General features: G+C 51.6%; 1 protein-coding gene and 1 long non-coding RNA gene across 3 annotated transcripts in view; both read left to right on the forward strand.

Moving 5' to 3' along the window:
• The first annotated feature begins 209 nt into the window (after nucleotides 1-209).
• On the forward strand, nucleotides 210-3,377 carry LOC136306782 (uncharacterized). Its single transcript, XR_010725679.1, has 3 exons — nucleotides 210-495; nucleotides 572-686; nucleotides 2,318-3,377. It is a non-coding gene; the product is annotated as an uncharacterized lncRNA (long non-coding RNA).
• Nucleotides 3,378-15,925: 12,548 nt separating this feature from the next.
• The window catches only part of KIAA0232 (KIAA0232 ortholog), a 95,770-nt gene continuing 89,359 nt past the window's right edge, over nucleotides 15,926-22,336 (forward strand). The window contains exon 1 of one of the 2 annotated variants that reach the window (XM_066233299.1): nucleotides 15,926-16,129. The gene's annotated coding sequence lies outside the window, so the exon portion shown is untranslated. The remainder of the gene's footprint in view (nucleotides 16,130-22,336) is intronic. The other variant, XM_066233298.1, reaches the window with a different exon arrangement.

Consider the following 22,336-nt stretch of genomic DNA (forward strand, 5'->3'; position numbering starts at 1 on the left):
GTTGGGGCAGGATGCAGGGTCCGCCAGGGAAGCAGGCAGGCCCCACCCCGCAGGGGAGACTGGACAGGACTGTTGGCCAATGGGGAGCTAAGAAAGGTGGCAGAGCAGGAGGTGACAAATCAGGTCAGCATTTTAGAGAGACTGGATATTCCAACCGAATGAGGCCATCACACCAAGGCCCAGAGTCCACCATCTGGTCCTGGCGCGTTCCTGCCACGGATGCAAGGAGGCGCCTTTGACCTGACCTCTAGGCTCCATCCAGCACCTGCAAGTCTTCCCGAGGGTTCTCTCTGGCTACTGGAACCAGATCCCCCTCCCACCTCTCCCCACTACGCCAGGAGCCCCGGGCCCTGTGGTGGGGTAACTCTGGGGCGTGTGGACTGACTTCTGGAGTGCTGACCGCCCTCCCCCCGCCCCCTGCCCCCCATGGCTGGTTTGAGGATTCGCCTGGACTGCTGTCACTCCCCTGCCGGGTTTCCTAGGGTCACCTGTTGTGTAAGTTTCCTGTCTCTGCTGTAACTGATGACCTAAAATTTAACAGCTTACACAGCACACGTTTCTTCTCCTACAGGTCTCCAGGTCGGAAGCCTGACGTTCAGGTGTCTCCAGGCTAAGTCCAGGCGTGGGCGGGGCTGCGTTCCTCTCCCGCGGCTCTTGGGGAGAAGCCACGCCCTCCCCTCTTCCAGGTCCCCAGCACTCGGCGGCCCTCTGATCCCCTCCCCCACCCTCAAAGCCAGCAGGTCAAGTCCTTCTCCTGTCATCGTGCCTCTGACCCCATCTTCTGCCTTCCTTTTCTGCTTGTAAGGATTCTCTTTATTAGATTATTGGCCAGATAATCAAAGATAATCTCCCCATCTCGAGGCCCGTAACCTTAATCACACCTGCAAAGCCCCTTCCGGCTGCAATGTAACAGACTGACAGGCTTGGGGGAGCAGTACGTCTTTGGGGGCTGATATTCTGCTGACCTCACCTGCGTAATAAACCGTTTGCATTGAAACCTTGCCCCAAGTTCTGCTTCTGGGGGCCCCATCCTAGGAACCCCAAACTATTCTTCACCGTGTACCCCCAACTCCGGTCAGCATTGCCTCCCCTTTTCGAGGGGGGTCTTGGCAGGTCAGCCTGTAACAGAGATTGGGTTTTGCTGATCTTTCACCCTGAATTACCTCCTCCGAGCTCCCACCCCCACCCCAGGGCAAGGCGTCGCCCACTGCCCCTCAGAGGCTCTCTGAAGCCGGGACAATTGAGGCAAGAAGCCAGGTGGAGAACTGAAGTCACACTCAGGCTGGAAAAAAAGGTGTACAGGTGGGGCCTCCCCGGGTGCTGGGTTCAAATCCTGCCTCTGTAGCATCCTTGTCCGGCAGCCTTGGGAGGCCCTGTGGGTCTTTCGGAGCCTCTGTTTCCTCCCCTGGCAGAGGGAGTGAGGGGCTTGCAGGCATCACTGAACAGGTGAGAGGCTCCCAGGATTTCTCAGGAAGTAAGGGCTGTTGACAGGGAAGGAGCAGTTCTAGCCTTTGTCGTCTTCTTCACAGAAAAGAGTTACAATAACTAAATGTTTGCCGCCTCCCTGAGCTGCCAGCCTTCCTAAGGGCAAAAGAAGCGAGTGTGTGTGTGTGTGTGTGTGGTGTGTGTGTGTGTGTGTACGCGCGCGCATGTACGTGTGCATGGGTGTGTGTTTGTTTGTTCGTTTCCTGGATGCAAAGGACCAGCTGACGCCTCCCAGCCGGGTGCAGCTGACACTTGTTCTGGCCGGTGGTGCTGGGGCTGCCTGGGAAGTGGCTGACATTTGGGTGGCCCGGGAGGGGGCTCCTCTGAGGGTCTGCCAGCACCTTCGCCTCAAAACCAAGACCAGTTGCAGGCCCCGTGCCAGCCACGCGGGTTAGGAGGCCAGATGGTCTCGAGGCAGAAATTCCAACAGTCCCCAGATGCCATAAATCCAGCCACAAACCGGAGGGTGTCGGATTTTCCCTCAAAGCAGGGAGGGTGTGGTGACTTGACGGCGATTTCTCCCTCCCGCGAGGCTTTTGTGGTGTATGGCTAGCCAGCCCTCCATTTGATCACGGAGGCAAGTTATGCGATGAATTTTGATGTTTGGGGCATTGGTGTGTATATACCCTTAGCATTTTTTTTTTCTCCAAAAAAAAAGATGTATAAAACAGGAGCTTTTACATGATTCTGAATGGGTTTTGTCATGGCTGTTTTGTTCTGTTTTTTAAAGGGTGGGTTGCGGGAACATTACTTTTCGGTAACAGCTGGGCACCTTTTGGCCAACTAGATGGGCCGCAGAGCTTTCTAGCACCTTTCTCCATCTTCTTACCAGGGCAATGGGAACTGACCCCTTCTGTGGCCCACTCCCCACCCCAGGAATGCTCAGGACAAGCCAGGAGCTCAGCGGCGGGGAGCTCGTGAGAACAGTCCCTGTGAATTCCCAAACACGCTGTACGTGAGACCGTGAGTGGGAGAAGCCCAGTCCTGAGAGACAATAAGTGGCTGAGGGTGCCGAGCTTGGTACCAGCCTCAAGTTCCGGTCCCAGCTCGGCCACTCCCTGACTCTGACCCTGGGTCAGGTCCGTTTCTTTCTGCTCCCGTGGGCTTGCACAGCACCGGCGCCCACCTCACAGGGCCACGCGGATTCGATGCCCACGTGCACCTGAAGTCCTCAGAGGAGCCCCTGGCACACCGTGAGCTCTGAGCAAATATGCTGGCTCTTCTCCCCCTGCTCAAGGGGCCTCTGGGGCTTGTCGAGCGTGTGCGAGGCAGACTCATTTGTTTCAACTGTGAGGACAGGGACGTCACTGAGAAACGAGGAATGAGGCTGAAAAAGAAGTGAGCCGTCACAGAAGCACGGACTCACAGAGCCACGAGGTGGAAGCTACTCACACGTTCACCAGTGCGGGGAGGGACCAGTAAGCAAAATGGGGTCTATCCATACGATGGAATGTGACTTGGCCCTGAAAAGGAATGACGTTCTTTTTCCTTTTAATTGATTTTAGGAGAGAGAAGAAGGGAAAGAGCCAGGAGAGGGGTGGACATTGACTTCTTGGTCCACTTATTCATGCCAACATTGGTTGTTCCTTGTATGCGCCCTGACTGGGGATGGAACCCAAAACCTCTACCTGTTGGGACGGCGCTCTAAGCAGCTGAGCTACCCAGCCAGGACCAGGAATTAGATTCTGACACCTGCTACACCATGAGGACATAATGCTGAATGAAACGAGCCAGTCACGAAAGGACAACCATTGCAGCCTGGCCTGTGATGGCGCAGTAGATAGAGCGTCTACCTGGAACACTGAGGTCGCCGGTTCAAAACCCTGGGCTTGCCTGGTCAAGGCACATACAAGAGGCAACAAGCAAGCAATGAACGACTAAAGTGAAGCAACTATGAGCCAATACTCCTCGCTGCCTCCCCACTCCTCTCTCTGTAAATTCAATAAATAAAATCTTAAAAAAAAAAAAAAAAAAGGCCTGACCTGTGGTGGCGTAGTGGATAAAGCGTCGACCTGGAACGCTGAGGTTGCAGGTTCAAAACCCTGCACTTGTCTGGTCAAGGCACATATGGGAGTTGATGCTTCCTGCTCCTCCCCCCTTTCTTTCTCACTCTCTCCTCTCTGAAACAGAAAAAAAAGAAAAGAACAACCATTGCATGGTTTCACTTACACGAGGTATCTAGAGTAGTCCGACTCAGCAACCGAAACCAGAACTGTGATTGCCAGGGGTTGGGGGGGGGGATGGGCAGTCAGTGTTAATGGGGACAGTTTGGAAAGAGGGGTGGGTGATGGGGATGGTTGTACGACATTATGAATGTATTTAACACCACTGAACTGCGCACTTAGAAATGGTTAAGAAGGCAAATGGTATGTTATGTGTATTTAACCACAATGAAAACTTTTTTGAAAAGAAGAAAGACAATGATTCAGCTTGCCCAGGTCACTCTGCGGGGAAGCAAGAGGTGGGATTCAGACCCAGGTCTGAAGGACTCCCCAGCCAGTGGCTCCCTGTCACAAACCTCCCTGTGACATGTCTGTGGGATGGTTAAACTCAGGGGGAGAACGTGGCTTCCAGAGAGAGAGCCGAAGACTTGACTGAGGAGAGACACGAGAGAGAGGAGGGACTGGTGGGGAAAGAGGTGCCAGGCAGCTTCCCCTGTGTGAGCGTGGGCACCCCACTCACCCTCTCTGGGCTCCTGTATGAGGGTCGGGTCAGGAGGGCCGCCAGTCCTCCCAGCTCTCAGTCTGAGGAGGGTAAGAAGGGATGTCCAGGTATGTTCCGAAAGCTCCAATGGACCCCCGTGCCCCTCCCTGCCCTGGGGTCTTTGCTGGTGCTGAGAACTGTCTTAACTCCATCCCTCCCCCAGTGCCCACCGTGTACCAAGCTCAGTTCTGGGCCAGGTCCCTGACGGGATGGGGTGGGGGTGGGGCGACTGACATCCTATTGGGGAGGACAGACAGTAGACAAGTAAATAAACAGGAATAGATCCTACGAAGAAAGATGGGTAATGGGGTAGGTTTTTTTTTTTTCAGGGGTGGGGGCCAGCAGAGTCTGTGACAAAGGGAAGGCTGCACTCTGGTTGGGGCCCCAGAAAGGCATTCTGGAGGAGGTGGCCTTTGGGCTAGGTCTTGAGCCCTGACTGAGCAGACTGCAGCTGGGCTGCAGGGGCTCGAATAGAGACAAAGAGCTCAGGAGCTCAGCCCCGCGGGAGGGCAATCCTGACACAGCTACGGGGCTGGGCGGGCAGGAGAGGGGCACAGCGGGGCACATCCAACTGGGTATTCCCGGGATTTACAGCCCCGCCCCGCCCCAAGCCGGACTTTGGAAGATGAAGGAAGTGCCCCCGGTTTGGGAACAGCACGTGTGAAGGCCCGCGGGCGGCTGCAGAGGCCGGAAGACTGAGGGTTTGGAAGCCAGTGGGATTGCCGGGCGACCCTGGTATGGTGATTCCAGTCTCTGAGCCTCCGGTTCCCTCTTCACGGGGTGAATGGGAGTAGCAATGTCACCTCGTGAGAGGTGTTATTTTTTTTTAAATTTTTTCTTTATTTTTTATTTATTCATTTTAGACAGGAGAGGGAGAGACAGAGAGAGAGGAGAGACAGAGAGAGAGAAGGGAGAGGAGCTGGAAGCATCAACTCCCATATGTGCCTTGACCAGGCAAGCCCAGGGTTTCGAACCGGCAACCTCAGCATTTCCAGGTCGATGCTTTATCCACTGCGCCACCACAGGTCAGGCCGAGAGGTGTTATTTTTGTGAGGACTTTGGAATATGAAGTGAGATGATGTAGGGACACAGGAGATGTTTGGAGGTAGGGGACTCCTTTCTTGTGCCTCCCCGTCCGGTATTGCTGGGTCAAGGTGCACAAAGGAGGCGGGGAGCAATGGGCGGATAGGCTCCGTCTGGATCCTGGCGAAGCCCCTCCTCCTACGTTGGCTGCCCGCCCTCCCCTCTTAGTAGAGAATCCCCTTCTGAGATCCCACTATTCTCAGGGGAGCCTATCAGTCTCAAACCCCACAAGTATCTCCACCCAACCCATCAGAGGCACTCCCCCCCCTCCCCGCTGCCACGCAGTGGGGGACCTTCCTGCTTCTGAAAATAGTGGCCTCGATCCTCTCTATTTACTTACCTCTTGAGGGACACCCCTGGGCCATGATGGAAGCCCCCTGCCCTGGGCGCTCAGTGAAGAAGACATCTCTGGCCAAGAGGTGGGACAAGTTGGCGTTCCTGCCACCAAGGTCTCCCAGCCTGAGCTGAAGGGACCTGGGGTAATGGTCACCCAGACCAGCTACCCCATGTGGGAAACAGAGTCTCTAAGACCCACCCCCCACCACCCTCCTTTGACTGACGCCTTACTCCATGGCAGTTTCTGTGCCGGGAGCTTCCCCGGGGCATCTTCTCACTTAACAGTCACTTCCTCCTGGAAGATGCCAGCTTCCTACCCAGGGTACTTAAGCACTGCCATCAGATTATGACATAATTGTGGCATGTAAGCATAAATATCCATTTCAGTAAGTATCAATTATACCCATTTTCTGTGTAAACACCGTAGCATCAGGAGCTGTTATGACAACTCTGTGTAAATACTTGGTATCCTCTGATCTTTATTCATTTAACAACTTTATCCTGAGCACCACCTGCTGTGTCTGAGGCCCTGTTCTGGGGCCCAGGGTGCAGCCTGCCCCCCCCCCCCCAGGGCTAAGGACAGATGAATACACAAGGAGCCACGTTAAGACCAGCCATGAAAAGAAAGCTAGGGAACAAGGAGGGAGGGCCAGGGGCTGTGCTATTTTATGACCATGGAAGATTTCTAGGAACATCATGTAGTGTGGGTTGAAAGGTGAACCCCAAAAGATATATCTACCCAGGACCTGTGACTATGACCTTATTGGAAAAAAGGGTCTTTGCAGATGTAATTAAGTCAGGCTGAGATCATCCTGGATGGGCCCCAAATCCGATGACAAGTGTCCTTATATGAGGCAGAAGAGGAGACACAGACACACAGAGAAGGCCCAGAGACCACAAAGGCAGTGATTAGAGGGATGCTGCCACCAGTCAAGGAATGTCTAGAACCATCAGAAGCTGGAAGAGACAAAGGATTTCCCCTTAGCCTCTTTGGAGGGGGCGTGACCCTGATGATGCTTTGATTTCTGGTCTCTGGAACTGAGAGAATAAATTTCTGTTGCTGTAAGCCACCCAGTTTGTGGCCACTTGTTACAGCCGCCGCTAGAAACTAATACACATAACTTCTGATCCGAGCTTGAAAACAGCAAGGAAGTCACCATGCAGGTATGTGAGAGAAGAGCATCACAGGTTGAGAGGACAGCAAGTGCAAAGGTCCTGAGGCCGACTAGAGAGATTTGGGGAACAGCAAAAAGCCAATGTGGCTACAGCACACATGGTATTAGGGGATGTGAAAGCAGGTCAAGATTCTTATAGGAGGGCCTCGTGAGTAAAGGACTTTGACTCTCATTGTACATGACATAGGTTACCACTGGAGGGTTTGGGGTAGGAGGGTAACATGATCCAGTGTGTGGTCAGTGATCATACCACTCTGGCAGCTAAAATGAGACCAAGTAGGGTAGGAAGGAGAAACCCACATTACTGCCCCCAAGGAAGTCAAATCTAATCCCAGAAGCTTTGCCAAACTCATGTGTTTTACGGAAGGTCTGATGGGAAAAGAAAAGGGGAAGTTACCAGGCACAGCACCCAGCACATGTCACCCTTCTTCCTGTCTAACACCCCAGCTCCCTTTTGAACGCATTTCCCATAGAAACTACTGGTTCTCTCACCAGGCAAACTCTCTTCCAGCCAAACAAAGCCTCCTGCAGGCCCTGGGAAACATTATCTCCTTATGGCTCAGTGTCTGTGCCAGACAGTGAGCAAGCATTTTACTTCCATAGGTTAACTGTTTCCCTCCAAGCCCACAACCACCTAGCAGGTGGATACCATTATCCTCACGCCTATCTTACAGATAGAAAGCTAAGACCCGGAGAGGGGCGGGGACTTGGCCCAAGCTTTCGCAACTGACAAGTGAAGGAGCCAGTCCTCTGAACCCCAGAATGAACGCAATCTTACTTCCGACTGGACTGAGGCAGGGAAGCTCCGTTATGCGTATGCTTCAGTATGCACAGGACCTGGAAAAGCATCCGCCCCCAGCCCCTGCTCTTTTTATGGGGTTTCCGCAGTGACCTGGTTCATCTGTGAGACTCAACAATGGCCTCAGGAGCTTCCCGGCCTCTGGGTTACATCCAAAAGTGATTGAGAGGCCTCCAGACTCTAACTTATACCACCACCCACCTTGCCTCCTCCACAGGCTGTAGCTTAATACACGCACTTCAATCTTAGCGTCCCAAACTCGCAGGGCTGGAGGGTCCTTGGAGATTCCCGTCCGGACTGTACGAGGTGCTTACATAACTCCTACAGGGTCTCTCAGCTAAGGGATCAGTCTGCGCACAAACCGTCCACATACAAGTTGCTCACCACTCCTGAGAAGGTCCGTCCCACCTCAGAACACCTATGGCTCTTTAAAGAGCGCCAGAAAGGGAGAGGATGGCCTGGGTCCTGATGCTGGGCCCAGGGACCTGGCACAAGTCACTTCACCTCTCCGAGTCCCATCCTGTAAAATGAGGGCTCATGGGGTTGGCCGGTGAGGTTGAAACACGTGATAGAGGTGAAAGTTCTTGGCACAGTACCTGTACATAGTAGGTACTCAGTAAAAGCATCTGCTGCTAACAGTGTAAATATGTATGACCTTACCCGAGAGCAATTCCAGGTGCAGCAAGGGTTCCAAATGCTTCTTCTCTGCGCAGGGCATGTATTATTAACCCTCTCTTACAGCTGAGGAGTGCGGGGCTCAGTGGCCACCGGACATCAGACAGCGCCAGCCGGAGTCTGGCCCTTGCTTTATACAAACTTGCAATAATAGCACAGGAGTCTGAGATATACGCTGCTCACAAAAATGAGGGGACGTTTCAAAGTGAATATGAAGCGATAAAAAAAAGAAGTATTTGATTTTTTCTTAATTAAACAAGAACATCAGAAAAGCAAATGACGAGTCAAAGAAAGCAGTTTGATGATGCAAATGAGATGCAAAACCAACTTTTAAGTCATTGGGAAAATGCCCAAAAGGCTGAGAGGACTGGAGTCTCTGCATGTTCCCTGAACCCCTCATTTTTGTGAGCAGTATAGTTAGAAACCAAGGGGAGAGGGTGACCAAAGAGACCTTCCTTTTTCTCCTTCAGAGGTTCCGAAAGTGCACACAAAACGGACGGCTTTGCCGGGAGGAGGAAGGAGCCTCAAGAGAGGGCGTAACTCATTCGGGCCCCACAGGAAGTGAGGCCCAGAGCCCAGGCTCCTTCTCCTGGAGCCTTGGGCTCCCCAGACAGCCAGGGGCTAACTCCTGAGCTTCCTCATGGTCCTTTCTGAACGAGATCTGACCTGGCATCCATGCAAACCTCTTCATAGGCAAGAACTCATCACGTGGGCTCAAGCCAAACTGGTCAAGTTGGTAAACAGATTGTTCCACAGCATATTTGCCATGGATTCATATTTTCCATCTGCACGATGAATACATTCCAAACTTTCTGCCATAGCCTACAAGGCCTGGCTTGATCTGCACTCTGTTACACTCACACAGACACACCCCACCTCTCTAATGGCATCTGGAATTCTCTAGCCATGCTAAAGCGCTTTTGGTTTCCCAGTGCATGGTGACTTTTCCTGCCTCAGGACCTTTGCACATGCTACTCTTCTACCTTACCACTCCTCCCAACCTATCCCTTCTTCCTGATTGTGAACAGCTGAGTCCCTTTCATTCTTCAGGATTCAACCCGAATATCACTTCCTCAGAGAAGCCTTTTGCTAACACCATAGCTAAGCAGATGCCTCCTGTTTGTTCCTTCTTGTGGCATTTATCACAGTTAGTAATGATATATTTAAAAACTTTTTATAGTCAGTCTGCATCGTCACTTAGATTGCAGGTTCCATGGAGCCATGCTTGTTTTTCTTACCAGTGCCTACTGAGAGTCCCGACGGTGCCCGTCAGACTGTGCTCAGAAAAGTTTTGCTGGATAAATGGATAGGAGGCTGGAGGGAAGAAAAGTGAATTTGGGGCTGATGGCGACCCCGCTTTGATTCCTGGCCCGAGCACATAGCAGCTGGACTGTGAACTTGTGAAAATCACTTCCATTCTCTGAGCCTCAGTTTCCCCATCTGAGAGGCAAAGATAATAATGGCCCCTCCCTTCTTTGCAGGATTAAACAAGATGGTATGTATAATATGCAAGGCTAAACACAAGGTAGGTAGTGTGGGTTGAACTGCATCCCTCCAAGAAAGATATGTGGAAGTCTTGTCCCCCCCCAGTACCTCCATGACCTTATTTGGAAACAGGGTCTTTGCAGATGTAATTAGTTCAGATGAGGTCATCCTGAGGTTAGGGTGGGCCCTAATGCAATATGACTGGTGTCTTTATAAAAAAAAAAAAAGGAGAGAAATAGGGGAAAGACAGCCATGTGACAATGGCAGCAGAGACTGCAGCAAGGCATCAACAAGCTGTGGGATGCCACGGGTGGCTGGTGGACAGCAGACACATAGGAGAGGCTGGTGGACAGCAGACACACAGGAGAGGCCTGGACCCCCCCCCCCGCCCCGAGCCTTCACGGGGAGCACACCCTGCTGTCCCCTTGGTTTCAGACTTTCAGTCTTCATTTATTTTCATTTTTTTATTTTAAGTGATTTTTTAATTTAATTTATTGTGTTTACATAGATTCTAGCGTCACCCCGATTGCATCCCCCCACCCCCGCATTCCCCTCAACATCTCCCCTGCTCAGCCCTCATTGCTGGACACAGACTTTAAGTTGCCTGGTTTGGGGTACATTTTATAGCCGCTGTGCGCTACTGACCAAAAAACATGAGGTCAGTGTGCCTTCCTTCTTTTGGGGCTCTATCAGTCCTCTGTTTATGTTCATGTCGTCCCCAGGAGACAGTGTGGCCCCCCAAACGGTCTTCGTTAGATCCCCTCAGGCCCCTGACGGGAGACAGCGATGGCGCACGCGTGCTTGTGAGGTGTGAATCAGGCACACCAGTGCCTTTTATAAGAGCCCTGTGCGCTTGGTGGTGGGAAGGAAAGGGCCAATTTCTTGTCCTTGCCTGGCTGGGATCTACCCCATGCTGTGCACCAGAAAGAACGGGTCTGGCCCAAGATGTGGAGGCAAATGGAGAGGGTCTGAGCCCAGCCCAGGTTCTCAGTGATGGGAACTTCTCTGACCAGCATTCCCTCTTGTGCCTTTCCTGGCTCCCCCTCTTGGCACTGCAGTGGGGGAGCCCCTTTGCTGGAGATGTGGGGATGACTCCCTCCGGCTCACCTGCTCCGGACCCTCAATATCACCTTGATGGAACATCCTCTCCCAGGGAAGGCCTGGCCGCTGACCAGCTACTGGGAGGCTAAGCTCACGGTTTAATCTCTTGATTAGGAATCACTTCCAGGCCCGTAGCATGCCGATTGCCCCAGTGCAGGTACTCCTGACTATGGGAGAGAAGAGTAGTGCAGATGAAGCCTCAGGAATAGATTCATGTCATCCATAGTGAGAAGCCATCAGGGCTGAGGGCAGGAGTTCGTGAGGGAGGTATGGTCAGCGCCCAGCCTTCAGGCTCCTGCTGAGAAAGTGTCAACCTTGCTTCGCACCTAGTTTCACCAGGTGGGAGGATTCTCTCCACGTTGGGAGGGGCTTCATATCCTGGGAGCTAAATCAAGAGAGGGAGCTCTGGTTGTTTCTATTTCAGAGACCTGGAAGCCAGACCAGAGAGGGGCAGTAACTCGGTAAAGGTTGCATAGCGGCCAGGCAGCAGCGCCACACCCACACCCAGGCTCTATGACGTCAGAAGGCGACTGCACGTCCACTTCAGAAGCTGATTCAGTAGGGCAGTAGGGCAGTGCGTGGGGCACTAGCTCAGCAGAGGGCAGGGGGCAGTGCCCTGAAACAGAGATGGGCACAGGGGCGCTGGCTGGGTGAGCCACCTGTGGACATGCTGGAGCCGACAAGTGCAGGTGGCCGGTCTGCGGCCTGGGAGATAGGTCAGTGGAGCAGGGAGACGTGTGTGTCCTTCTGCCTTTGTGGTAGTGCGGGCTGCTGAGTGGGTGGAGCTGTCCAGGTGCCTGGCGAGTGGGCCGAAGTGGAGGCGCCAGGAAGGACGGAGGGAGGGGGGACCTGAGGCGGGGCAGGGTGGGAGCCACATAAGGAGGGCAGGCATTTGTTGAGTGTTTACTGTGTGCCGGGCACCGCTCTGACCTCCTGCATGGATTCCTTTGTGCCCCTCATGACAACCCCCTCAGGTAAATACTAATATTATGTTGCCATTTACGGGTGAGGAAACCGAGAGGCTCAATATCTTATCGTGTCGGCAACCTAATAAGAGGTGGACCCCAGCTTCAACCCAGTGGTCCGGTCTGCGTGCTTAACCATCACACTACCCTCCCTCGAGCGTGGCCGGCTTCCGTGGATCGGGGCGGAGGGAGAGGAGTGAGGGGAAAAGTCATCAGCCCCTGGAACAAATCTGAAAGGACAACTATGAGACTTGACGTTTACACGGCATCTTAGCGTCTGTGGAGGACACCACCGCTCCGATCTCATCTGGCCCTGAATACAACCGACCGACCAGGACAGCTCCATTCTCTCTCCATCATGTCAGATACTCGGAAGCCCTGTGAAGGTCACTGAGCTCCTCAAGGCCAGGCTGTGAGGCTGTGTCAGAGGCTTGACCTTAGCTCTTCACATGCTGGAGTGGTATTTACTGCTCCTGAGAGGAATGCAGGGCTGCAGAGAGGAAGGACCTGCAGGAGAGCTGCTGGCCTTCAGAGGTTAGCTGACTGCCTTGACCGACAGTGTCCAAGCTGAGATGACCGGTTAGACTCCTAAATGAGGGTGTTGGTCCCCTGGGGAGCCAATGGGAGCGTCTCTGGTGGAGGTTCTTATCGGGACATGATTTAACAGTTGACTCAGTGTAGGCTTGAGTGAAACAGTGTGGCATAGTGGCCAGAGCAGGGCTGCAATCAAATCCTGCTGCTTGCCACCTAGTAGCAGCGTGGCCGGGGTCAAGCCACCTAACCTCTCCAGAGCCTCAGGGTCTCTAACTGCAGATGGGGATGATTTCCCGGAGGCTATCGTGGGGGTGGGGATAACCGAGGACGGCACCGGGTGTGCAGCTGGAGGTCAGTGAATGAGCTGGTATTGTTAGTGTTGGATGATAGCTGAGGTTTCTACATGCTCTTTTGTTTTTTAAAGCCAGACTTTATTTTTTTAGAACTGCTTAAGGTTCACAGCAGAATAAAGCAGAAAGTACAGAGGGTTCCCATATACCTCCTGCACTCCCCCCCCCACCGCCTCCCCCTTTTATTAAAGTGCAGCTTCGTTGAAATTTTGTTTTCAAAGTTCACAGGGAGCAAAGGAGGGGCACCTTTGGGGGAGAACAGGAGGAGATTTAAAACCTTCTTGCTTAAATTCCTTGCTGTGTAGATGGGAAAACTGAGGCCCAGAGAGGGAGATTATGTATAGATCCAAGATCACCGAGCCAAGAAGGTCTGGTCCCTACTTTCTAACTGCTGGTTGGCATGTGCTTTACAAAGCATCCCAGATCCAGCCTAGGTCGCTGTTCACCACGCATGCACACACGCCGTTGTAAACCATTGCCCCAGCTGGCACCCACACCATCCAAGTCAGAGGGCACTGGAGGTGGTCATGTTTCCCCTGTCACTGCCTCGCCCTCCTTCCGTGGTTAAAGAGCTGTGATAGGTGGTCCTGAGCCTGGAGAAATGAATGTTCATGGACACACACAGAGACCCAGACGGTTTCTCTTTAGAAAATCCTGATGTGGGACTCTTCTGCTTCCACGCCAACTGGGCTTTCATGCCAGCCTCCTTGGGCCTCCTTTGCACTCCCTGGGGATCTTACTGGTTATCTTAACATACAACCAAGATGATTCCAGATACTGAAGAGAGTTGTGGATAGAAAACAAAACAGTGTGGTGGCCATATGACTGGGAAGGGTAGCCACCCTAAACTAGGAATCAGGGAAGGCGTCTCCAAGCAGGTGACCTTGTTGGGGAAACTCGAACAGGAAGGAGCCAGCTCTGGAAAGAACTAGGGAGAGAGGGTTCTGTGAACAGGAAGTGATAAGTGCAAAGGCCCTGAGGCTGGGGTCAGCCAACCTTCCAGGACTTTTATCAAAGCAAACAACCTAGACAGGGGGCTATACTGTTAAGGAAACAAAGTAATCATGACAGTTTCATTCTGTAATCTGTGTGTGGCTATATAAAATTATCAACTGTTTCCTTTCTTCTGAGACTATCTGAGATACACTGTTTTTTTTTCTTGTTTTTTTTTTTTTTTTCCAGAGACAGAGAGAGTCAGAGAGAGGGATAGACAGGGACAGACAGAGAGGAACGGAGAGATGAGAAGCATCAATCATTAGTTTTTCGTTGCGCGTTGCAACACCTTAGTTTTTCATTGATTGCTTTCTCATATGTGCCTTGACTGTGGGCCTTCAGCAGACTGAGTGACCCCTTGCTTGAGCCAGCGACCTTGGGCTCAAGCTGGTGAGCTTTTTGCTCAACCTCGGGGTCTTGAACCTGGGTCTTCCATATTCCAGTCCAATGCTCTATCCACTGCGCCACCACCTGGTTAGGCGAGATACACTTTTTTGTGGGGTTCTTTTTTGCTGTTAATAAGTCCCTTCAAAAAATGATGAGCGTTGATGACAACAATGTTATCAGTGTGGAAAAATTAAAAGTTTTAACTTTGTAAATTCCATATATATATGTAAATCCCATATATAATATATATATATATAATATATATATAGTGGAGGGGCCTTTTACTAGTTTATGAATCCCAGTTCTGGGGGCACCTGGGTCTCTCAAGTTCCACTAGTTGCCCCTCCTTTGCTCCCAGATCACCTTGGATTTCCCACACCCATTCTTTTCTTTTTTCTTTTTATTTATTCATTTTAGAGAGGAGAGAGAAAGGGGGGGGGGGCAGGAAGCATCAACTCCCATATGTGCCTTGCCCAGACAAGTGCAAGGTTTCGAACCGGCAACCTCAGTGTTCCAGGTCAACACTTTATCCACTGCACCACCACAGGTCAGGCCTCCCACACCCTTTCATCCTCTTCCTCTCTCTTCAGAGTCTGATTTCCAAAAAGGTAGGGCCACCCCTGCCTGGCATCCAGCCAGGCCTACAACAGGTGTTCAGAAGATAGTGATTGAATGAATGCACTGTGATTTACGATGAGATACTGTTCAACTGAGATGAACACTCGGAAACTAAAACTGAGCAAGGCTGGAGAGAACTGCGTAAAGGAAAAGATCCCAGACCTCAGAGCTAGGAGCCTGGGATCAAACCTTGCCTCCTGCAAGAGGCAGTGTGGCCTAGAGAAGTCAGAAAATCTTGCCTACTCACCACCAGCAAGGCTCAGGTGAAATCACTTCCTTTGAGCCTCAGCTTCCTCACCTGTGAAATGGGGGTGACAATGCTCAGACCCAGGAGTAGGTGGTGTGTAAAGGACAGCTCTCCACGGTGGTCCGTCCCTCCAGCCCGGAGCAGCTATCGTGTCCACTATGTCCCCACCCAGCCCATAGGTTTGCTTTTCCCAAGAGCCTGGGAGCTGCTACGGGAACTTTGTTCACAAGTTCTGCACAGAAAAGCGCAGTGCCTGACACACAGTGGGCGCTCAATAAAGAAATAAGTAAATAATGACCCCTGGCACGTTGCTCCCACTCGGAACCCAGCTTCTCTTTATAAGTAGGTAATCTCCCGGTTCCTTCCTCTCTGGTTCCTGTTATACCTCAGGATTTCCTTTTTTGGGACAGGCCTAAGAATGACATGTAGAGAGTGGGTGGTAAGAAAAGGATGATTAAAAGGTTAGTGCACACTTCCGAATCTTCCAGAATTTATTTTTGCTTACTTAATAAAGAACCACGTTACATTTCTCTAGCCTGTCTTCTGTGTGTGTGTTTTAAAGTCTTTATTTTAAACAGCTCACTCCAGCCATCCCACGACGCAGCGAACAGAGGGTGCAGACAGGTGGAGCGTGCGCCCGGGAAGGCGGGGGCTGCACCAGACCGCGGGTGGGGAGAGGCAAGTCGAGCCCCATTCCCCGGATCGGGGGTCGGGGAGGCGGCAGAGTTTAGGTGCTTTGGCACGAGCCCCTTCGTATGTAGGGGGGGTGTCGTTTCCGCTCCGACGCCTGGCACACAGAGTGGGCTTCCAGCCCTCCAACCTCCCCGCGGCGCCCGGCTCCTGGGCCGGCTCCCGGATCCCGCCGCAGCCCCGGTGCTCCGCGCGCCCTCCCTATCCCGCAGCCCTGCGGCCGGCCGGAGGGGCGGGGCCGGGGCGGGGCGGCCGGCGCTGATGTAATCCCGGCGCCTGGGCGGAAGGATATGGAGCGCGCCCGGTTGGCGGGGCGCTGAGGCCAGTTGCCGGGTAACGGAGCGGAGCGGCCGCGGCGCGCCGCCTCCCGCCCTCCGCGAGTGGCGCCGGAGCCGCCGCCGCTTTACGTAAGGCGCAGGCCAGGGCCGCCCGGCGCTCGGCAGCCGCTCGGAGCCCTCGGAGGAAGAGGAGGCGCCGCCGCCAGCCGCCGCGCCGCTCGGCAGGTAATGGAGGAGGCCGGGGCGGGCGGGCGGCGGCCCCGCGGCCGAGCGGGCGTGGACCAGGCGCGCCGCCGCCGCCGAGGGGACTCTGGGGCCGGCCAGAGGGAGGCTGGGTCGCCCCGTAAGCCGCGGGCTCCGCGAGAACCCCGGCCCGGCCCCGGCCTCGGCGTGCGGTGGGTTGCAGGCTCGGGCGCCCGCGCCCCGGGTCCGGCTTGCAGCCGCACTCCGGCCGAGCAGGGGAGCGGACGATGAGTCCGCACAATGGGCCGGTGTCGCGGCGCTGGGAGCGGCTCTTTGGGGGTGAGGCGAGGCGGGAGCCGGACATAGGGCTAGGGCGCGGAGCCCCGGGCGGGCGGCGGGCGGCGGGCGGCGGGCGGCGGGCGGGATTCCTGGAGTGGCCGGCCGGCGGGTGGGCGCTCGCTGCGCTGCCCCCTCCCCTCCAGCATTGTCCTTTAGGGGCCCGAGAAGGGAAACTGCCGGCGGGGGAGGGGCCAGGCTGGGGGCGGGGCCGGCGCTGACTGACGGGCGCGCGGGCCTGTGGCGCGGCGCGCGGGGGGAGGCGGGGCGGGGCCGGGCGGGCGCGGCACAAGGTTTGGCGAAGGTTACGGCCGCCTGCGGCAGGAATGACAGGCCCACAAAGTCATTCGCCGCCGCGACGGCGGCGCAGGCGGTCCTAACCCTTCTGGCTCCCGAGCCCACGCGTCCGGGGCGGCCTCTCGGAGCTCTCCGCCCGAGCAGCGCGGTGTGTCTGTCGCGGGGGAAATGCTGCGTCCTGCTCTAGGACTGAGCGTGCGGCCGGAGGTGCGCTCCTGACCGCGCCTGCGCATTCCTGGTAGCGGACCCTCACGTCGTGGCCAAGCCGGCTTTTGACTTGCTTTTCACCACCTCTCAGTTTCTGTCCTCCGTAGGCAAGCTCTGGAGACTCAGCCTAGGAGAAAGGATAGGAGGAGATACGCGGAGCGGAGGGCATGCGGTTCGTCGGAACGATTTAACTCAATGCGGCTCCTGCTCATAATGGCCTGGGTGGGGATACTTCGTCCAAGTTCCTGAGAAGGGGGTTTTGTGTCGTTGGGTCTTTGTTCGTTTAAAAACAAAAAAAGCCAAAAACGGTGGTAGAAGATTGTTGAGTTGGGGGGTGGAAAAGCAGTTTTGGGTCATAGGTGCTGTGAATAGAACTGTGCACTCAAACCTTTGAGCTCCATTTCTGCTCTGTCGTGTAAGACCCGTGCCAGAACGCCTTGATCATTTTATAGACTTTGAATTTAAAGAGGAAAAACATCTACCACTCTGCATCCTGAAGGTCAGAGATTCTCTCATCAGTTATTTTTTTGGATGGATACATTCTTAAATGGGTCTCGTTCTCTCTGCTATTCCTTTGTGGCAAACAGTTTCTGAATTTGTGCCTTTGCATACCTGTAGGTAAGCTCCTTGCAGTCACCTCTTATAGCTTTCTAGATTCAATTACTGTCCCTGCTAAATAATTGAATGTTTAATAATTCCAGAAGTTGACTGCTTCAGTTTGGGCAACGTATTATGGTTTCTACCAAACCTGTTTCATCAGTGAAATGCCAATTCGGCCACTGGAACATTGACGGAAGGGCAGAATTCTTCTCTTAAATAGTTAACTCCATAGCAAGTAGAATTAGAGGTACAGGTTTGTTTGTTTGTTTGTTAAAGTACAGGTCTTTAACATAGCAATAACAGGAAGCAGATCTGTAACTGTTTTAAGGGTAATTAGCTTACTTGTTACACAAGTTGCAAACATTTAGGAAATTTACATGGATCTTTAGCACTTGTTTAGTGATAGTATAGATCACTCTGCTTTTATGGTAGTACTTTCCAAAAGTAATAGATTAAAAAAAATTGTCCCAGCGTGGAAAAGTACTGAGCCTGGGTTCTCTCTGTTTTAGCAGCATTACACTCTGAGCAGTTAATGGTCTCTGGGCCAGTTTCTTATCTGTGAAATGGGAATAATGGTGATTCCTGTCTCAGGATGGCTGGGATGGTCAAGTGAGGGGAGATGGGAAATCTAGCAACATTCAGCCCCTTTTAAAATATTAAATTGATGCCAGTGTGTCAGAGCTTCAGATTCCTTTCTTGGCTGAAGGCGCTGTCTTCAGGCTCCTCTCTGCCTCTTCCTGTCTGGCTGCCAGGGCCCTCTTTCTGAAACTCAGATCCCATCTTGCCAGGGTCTGGCTGGGAAAGCTTCTGAGACTGCCTGCTGGTTGGAGACCAGAGACTGGAATCAGGGCCGCCAGCATCACATTCAGAGCCCCTCCTGGCCGGGTGGTCTCTGGGCTGGACCTGTCCTCCCCCCCACCTCTCCCCCTGCACTGCCGCCGCTGCTCGGGGCTCCTCTGGGTTCTCGGGACGTGCCAAGCTGCTGCTTTTCTTTGCTCCTTCTGGTCTTTGCTCTGATTGAAGGCCCTGTCTCACTCTCATCGCCTCCAGTTTTTAAAATTCCACCTCTGATTTTATGTCCTTTCTGGAGCCCTTTGGAAATCCTGTGAAAATGAACTATTCATTTCTGCGGCCCTAACCCTCTATTTTTACTTCCATTATTGCCAACATCATGTTGTATTGTGTATGCGAAACTGTAGCTGTGTGTCATTTTACCCTCAACACCTTGCTCGGGAGTTTAAACCGGAACGTATCAAATGTTTGCTCAGTAAAGACTGGAATCTGCCTGTGTAGTACATCATTCTTACGAAGTAGCTATGTTATTAACGGTCATCAGTACCAGCCACATTTGAAATGCAGGGATACCGTGTTGAAGATAGTCGTTAACACAGTACTTAGAACATTTCTTCTCCATTGTTTTAGCCTCTCACATGATACCAGGTAGGATCTTTATACAAAATGGACACAAGCACCTCGTCTGTCTAACCATTCAGGGTCCCTGAGCGCGCTCTGCTGGCTGAGCAGTTGCTGCGCCTCATCTCTTGGGTGGAGGGAACCAGAGTACAGTTTTAACATATTTCTTACCTTTGAAATATAACTATACTCCCAGCAGATTGCATGGATTTTAATAAAAGATTCATTATACTCATTAAAAAGTAATCTGCATTTGGGGGGGGGCTTGTTTAAAAAACACTAGCCCTGTATTTGGAGGACTCGGGTTTGTGTCCTGGCTCAGCACGCACCCCTGGTTGCTGCGGGCACGTCGGTTACATCTCTCTTGGACTTTAGTTTCTTCATTCTGTGAAATGAGAACAGCCTTGTCTGTGCTATTTTTTGCTGTGTAGTGTCAGTTAAAGCGGCTCTGCTTTGTTCAGATGTGAGGTAATGAGATGTCTTATTTCACAGCACATTCATCCTTCTCTCGACCTGGGCTGGGAACTTTTGGAGCCTTCTCTTTCTTGCCGAGATCTCTTCACCAGGTCTGCCTCCGGGCATCTGCTCGGTCATCCTGGGCTCCTCCGCCCTGCCCTCCGCAGGCTCTTGGCAGCCCTTACGTGGGCTGTGCTGTGGCCTGCTGAGTGACTTCCCTGTCTCTAATCTCTCCGGTCCTCCTGTGCTCTTTCACCAGAAAGATTTTGACATGAGAGTCAGATCATAGCATACCCTCCCCTAAGTGTACACCAGAGGTTCTCGAGATGGCCCCCATTCCATCACACCTGAGGGATATGCCCTCGTTCTGCCAGCAGGCCGACTCCCACCAAGATTTCACCTTGGAGGCAGCACCACCTGGCTTTGGTTGAGAATTGATGTTAAAGGGTTGGGAAATCATACTAAGACCTGTGCCATCTGGCCTCATTCTAACCTTGAGCTTGATATTTTACTACCTCCCTCTCTGTCACCTTGTGATTCAGTACTAGACCTCTGGCCATTTTCATGGTTGGTTGTACAATTTCCTTATTCTGAACTGTCCTTTCTGCCTTTTTCTTTCTGTCAAAATCCTTAATGCTGAAGGTTTGGCTTTAATACTTCTACTTCTATGAAAGGAGCTTCCCCTAATTTGCAGAATTAACTCCTCATTATTCCTCTCCCACACAGTGCTTGACTGGCACCTCCAGTTAGCTATTTTTTCCCTATGACTTTTTGGTTAAGTCTTTACATGGAGGTCTTTTGTGGATTATAAACTGACCTGGGGAAGAGAGGAAAATCTTGCCATTGCTGATTCCCTCTAATGTACTACATAACCTTGTACATAGTGCTTATTCACTGAATGTTTGAATTAACTCATTCATTCTGTAGTCTCTGATTTCAGCAGAAGGGAGGACGAGTACGATCGGAGTGGCTTTCTATGAGAGCTTCTTGAATCCATTGACGTGACACAGAACAGGGCCCGGCACCTAGTAAGTGCTCAGTAAGTGGCAGGTTGTGGCTGTTCGTTGGAGCAGGTGTGGAGAACTCTAGTGGTTGGATAAGTTGATGGGTTAGACAGCTTGTGCTGGTTTACTGTAGCCGTGTACATGGCTTGATTTCTGGTGCTTGTGTGTAAAGCAGAAAAATCATCTGGTCTCTCCAACTGCTCTGTTCTTTCGTTAGTTTTGAGAACAAGCAGAAAAGTGAGCAGTTGGTTGGAGAGGATTTTTGCACAAGCAGATTCATGATGGTGGCCGACATTATTCTGAAGACAGGCAAACCTAACTGGAGGTGACTCAGGTCTTTTTTCCCCCCATGTGGCTAACAGTCAGTGGAAAATGGAATTGTCAGATTTTACGCTGTATGTTAATTTTCATTAAAGCAGATGTTTCCACTTTAATCTTATACCTTGAATTAATTTATTAAGTAGTAGAGCCTCCCTGTTTAGTCTTTGGAATGACTGTCAAAATTGAAAAGCTGTTTATGACATCGTCTCCAAGACTTTTTCCCTGAGCCAAGCTTTCTCCGTGGGCTTCAGTGTCTGCCTTCCTGCTGGGCAGTCCTACCCTCAGTTGGAGAGGGAGAAGACAGGGGAGGAAAACCAGCTCTCATCTGGAAACTTTCAATTCAATATGCAGTGACTATGTTTTAGTTTATGTGCGTTATTTATTAACAGGGTGTAGCCAGAGACTTTAAAAAGTGATATCTGTTGGTTCTGAAATAATGTGGAATTTCCTACCTGCAGCAACATAAGAATATGTATTGCTTGCTGTTTAACATACATTGACATACTTATGATTATGAGCTTTTAAAAAGATCATTGGAAATCTACCTATTCCGAATGACTTGCTCTTAGAACTTGTCCCAAAGGTTTGGGGATGAGAGGACTAGGCCAGCGATTAAACTAGTACCTGTATTAGAAATAAAGGCAATAAACCAGTTAGAAAATTAATAATTGCAAGAATGCTTGATCATATGTTGCTCTGCGTGTGTTTCTAGCCGGAGTGATGAAGGAAGGAGCTGTGTGTCTGTGTGTGTGCGTGTGATTCTCTCATGACCATGGAGTGAGCCTGGACACTGTGCGCCTGGCATCTTGATGGTGCCGGTGCAGGAGAGCGGTCGCTCAGTGCAGACTGGAAGATGAGTCGGCCCCTGTGGAGAAGAAATACCCGAGGTAAATAAGTGTAAAGAGATGTGTCCCAGTGTGTTTCCAGAATGTTTTTGGTGGGGTGGGCCCGGTGCGGTGGGGGGAATGGCTGTTACCTCAATAATAGGGGGGCAGGTAGAACGTGGGGGGGGGTTCATCTGCCCTTTCAACCGGGAGTTTGTTTCTCGCTCAATTACATTTTCTTGAGCACCTTTGGAATCTTAATAGCCAGTATATAACTAGTATTACAAAATTGTCCAGTTTGGGGGATTTTTCTCAAGCTTTTTGCTATTTTTCTTTAGTTACTAGTTTTTTCTCCAGTGTCTGATTAACATTTTGCTTCTTGTTTGCATCTTCCCTGAAGATTTTAATTGAGAGGAAGTTGACGTTGGATTGACACATTTTAGACCCTTTGTTTTTGGTGATGGTGGTGACTTGCCGCTGCTTTCTTTGGTTACCACCTTAAATAATTGAGTATTGATTGTAGCTTTGTTAATCATTTTTTGCTAGTATCACCTAAGGAGTTTCTTGTTTTTATAAAATGTAAAGCTTAATTTTAGTCTGTTAAAGTATACTTTGTATTATTAAAACGTTGTTTTGAATATAAATAATTGTAAAGCCTACTTTTAAAAAAATACGTGCTACAAAAATACAAAAAAGTAAATTATAAGATGAAAAAGTTTATCACCTTCACCTATCTTCCAACCCTGTACTACTCTTGAAAAAACCACTGGTAAGTGTCCTTGGTGTCATAG

The sequence above is a fragment of the Saccopteryx bilineata genome, chromosome 5 (assembly GCF_036850765.1).
Source record: "Saccopteryx bilineata isolate mSacBil1 chromosome 5, mSacBil1_pri_phased_curated, whole genome shotgun sequence".
NCBI lineage: Eukaryota > Metazoa > Chordata > Mammalia > Chiroptera > Emballonuridae > Saccopteryx > Saccopteryx bilineata.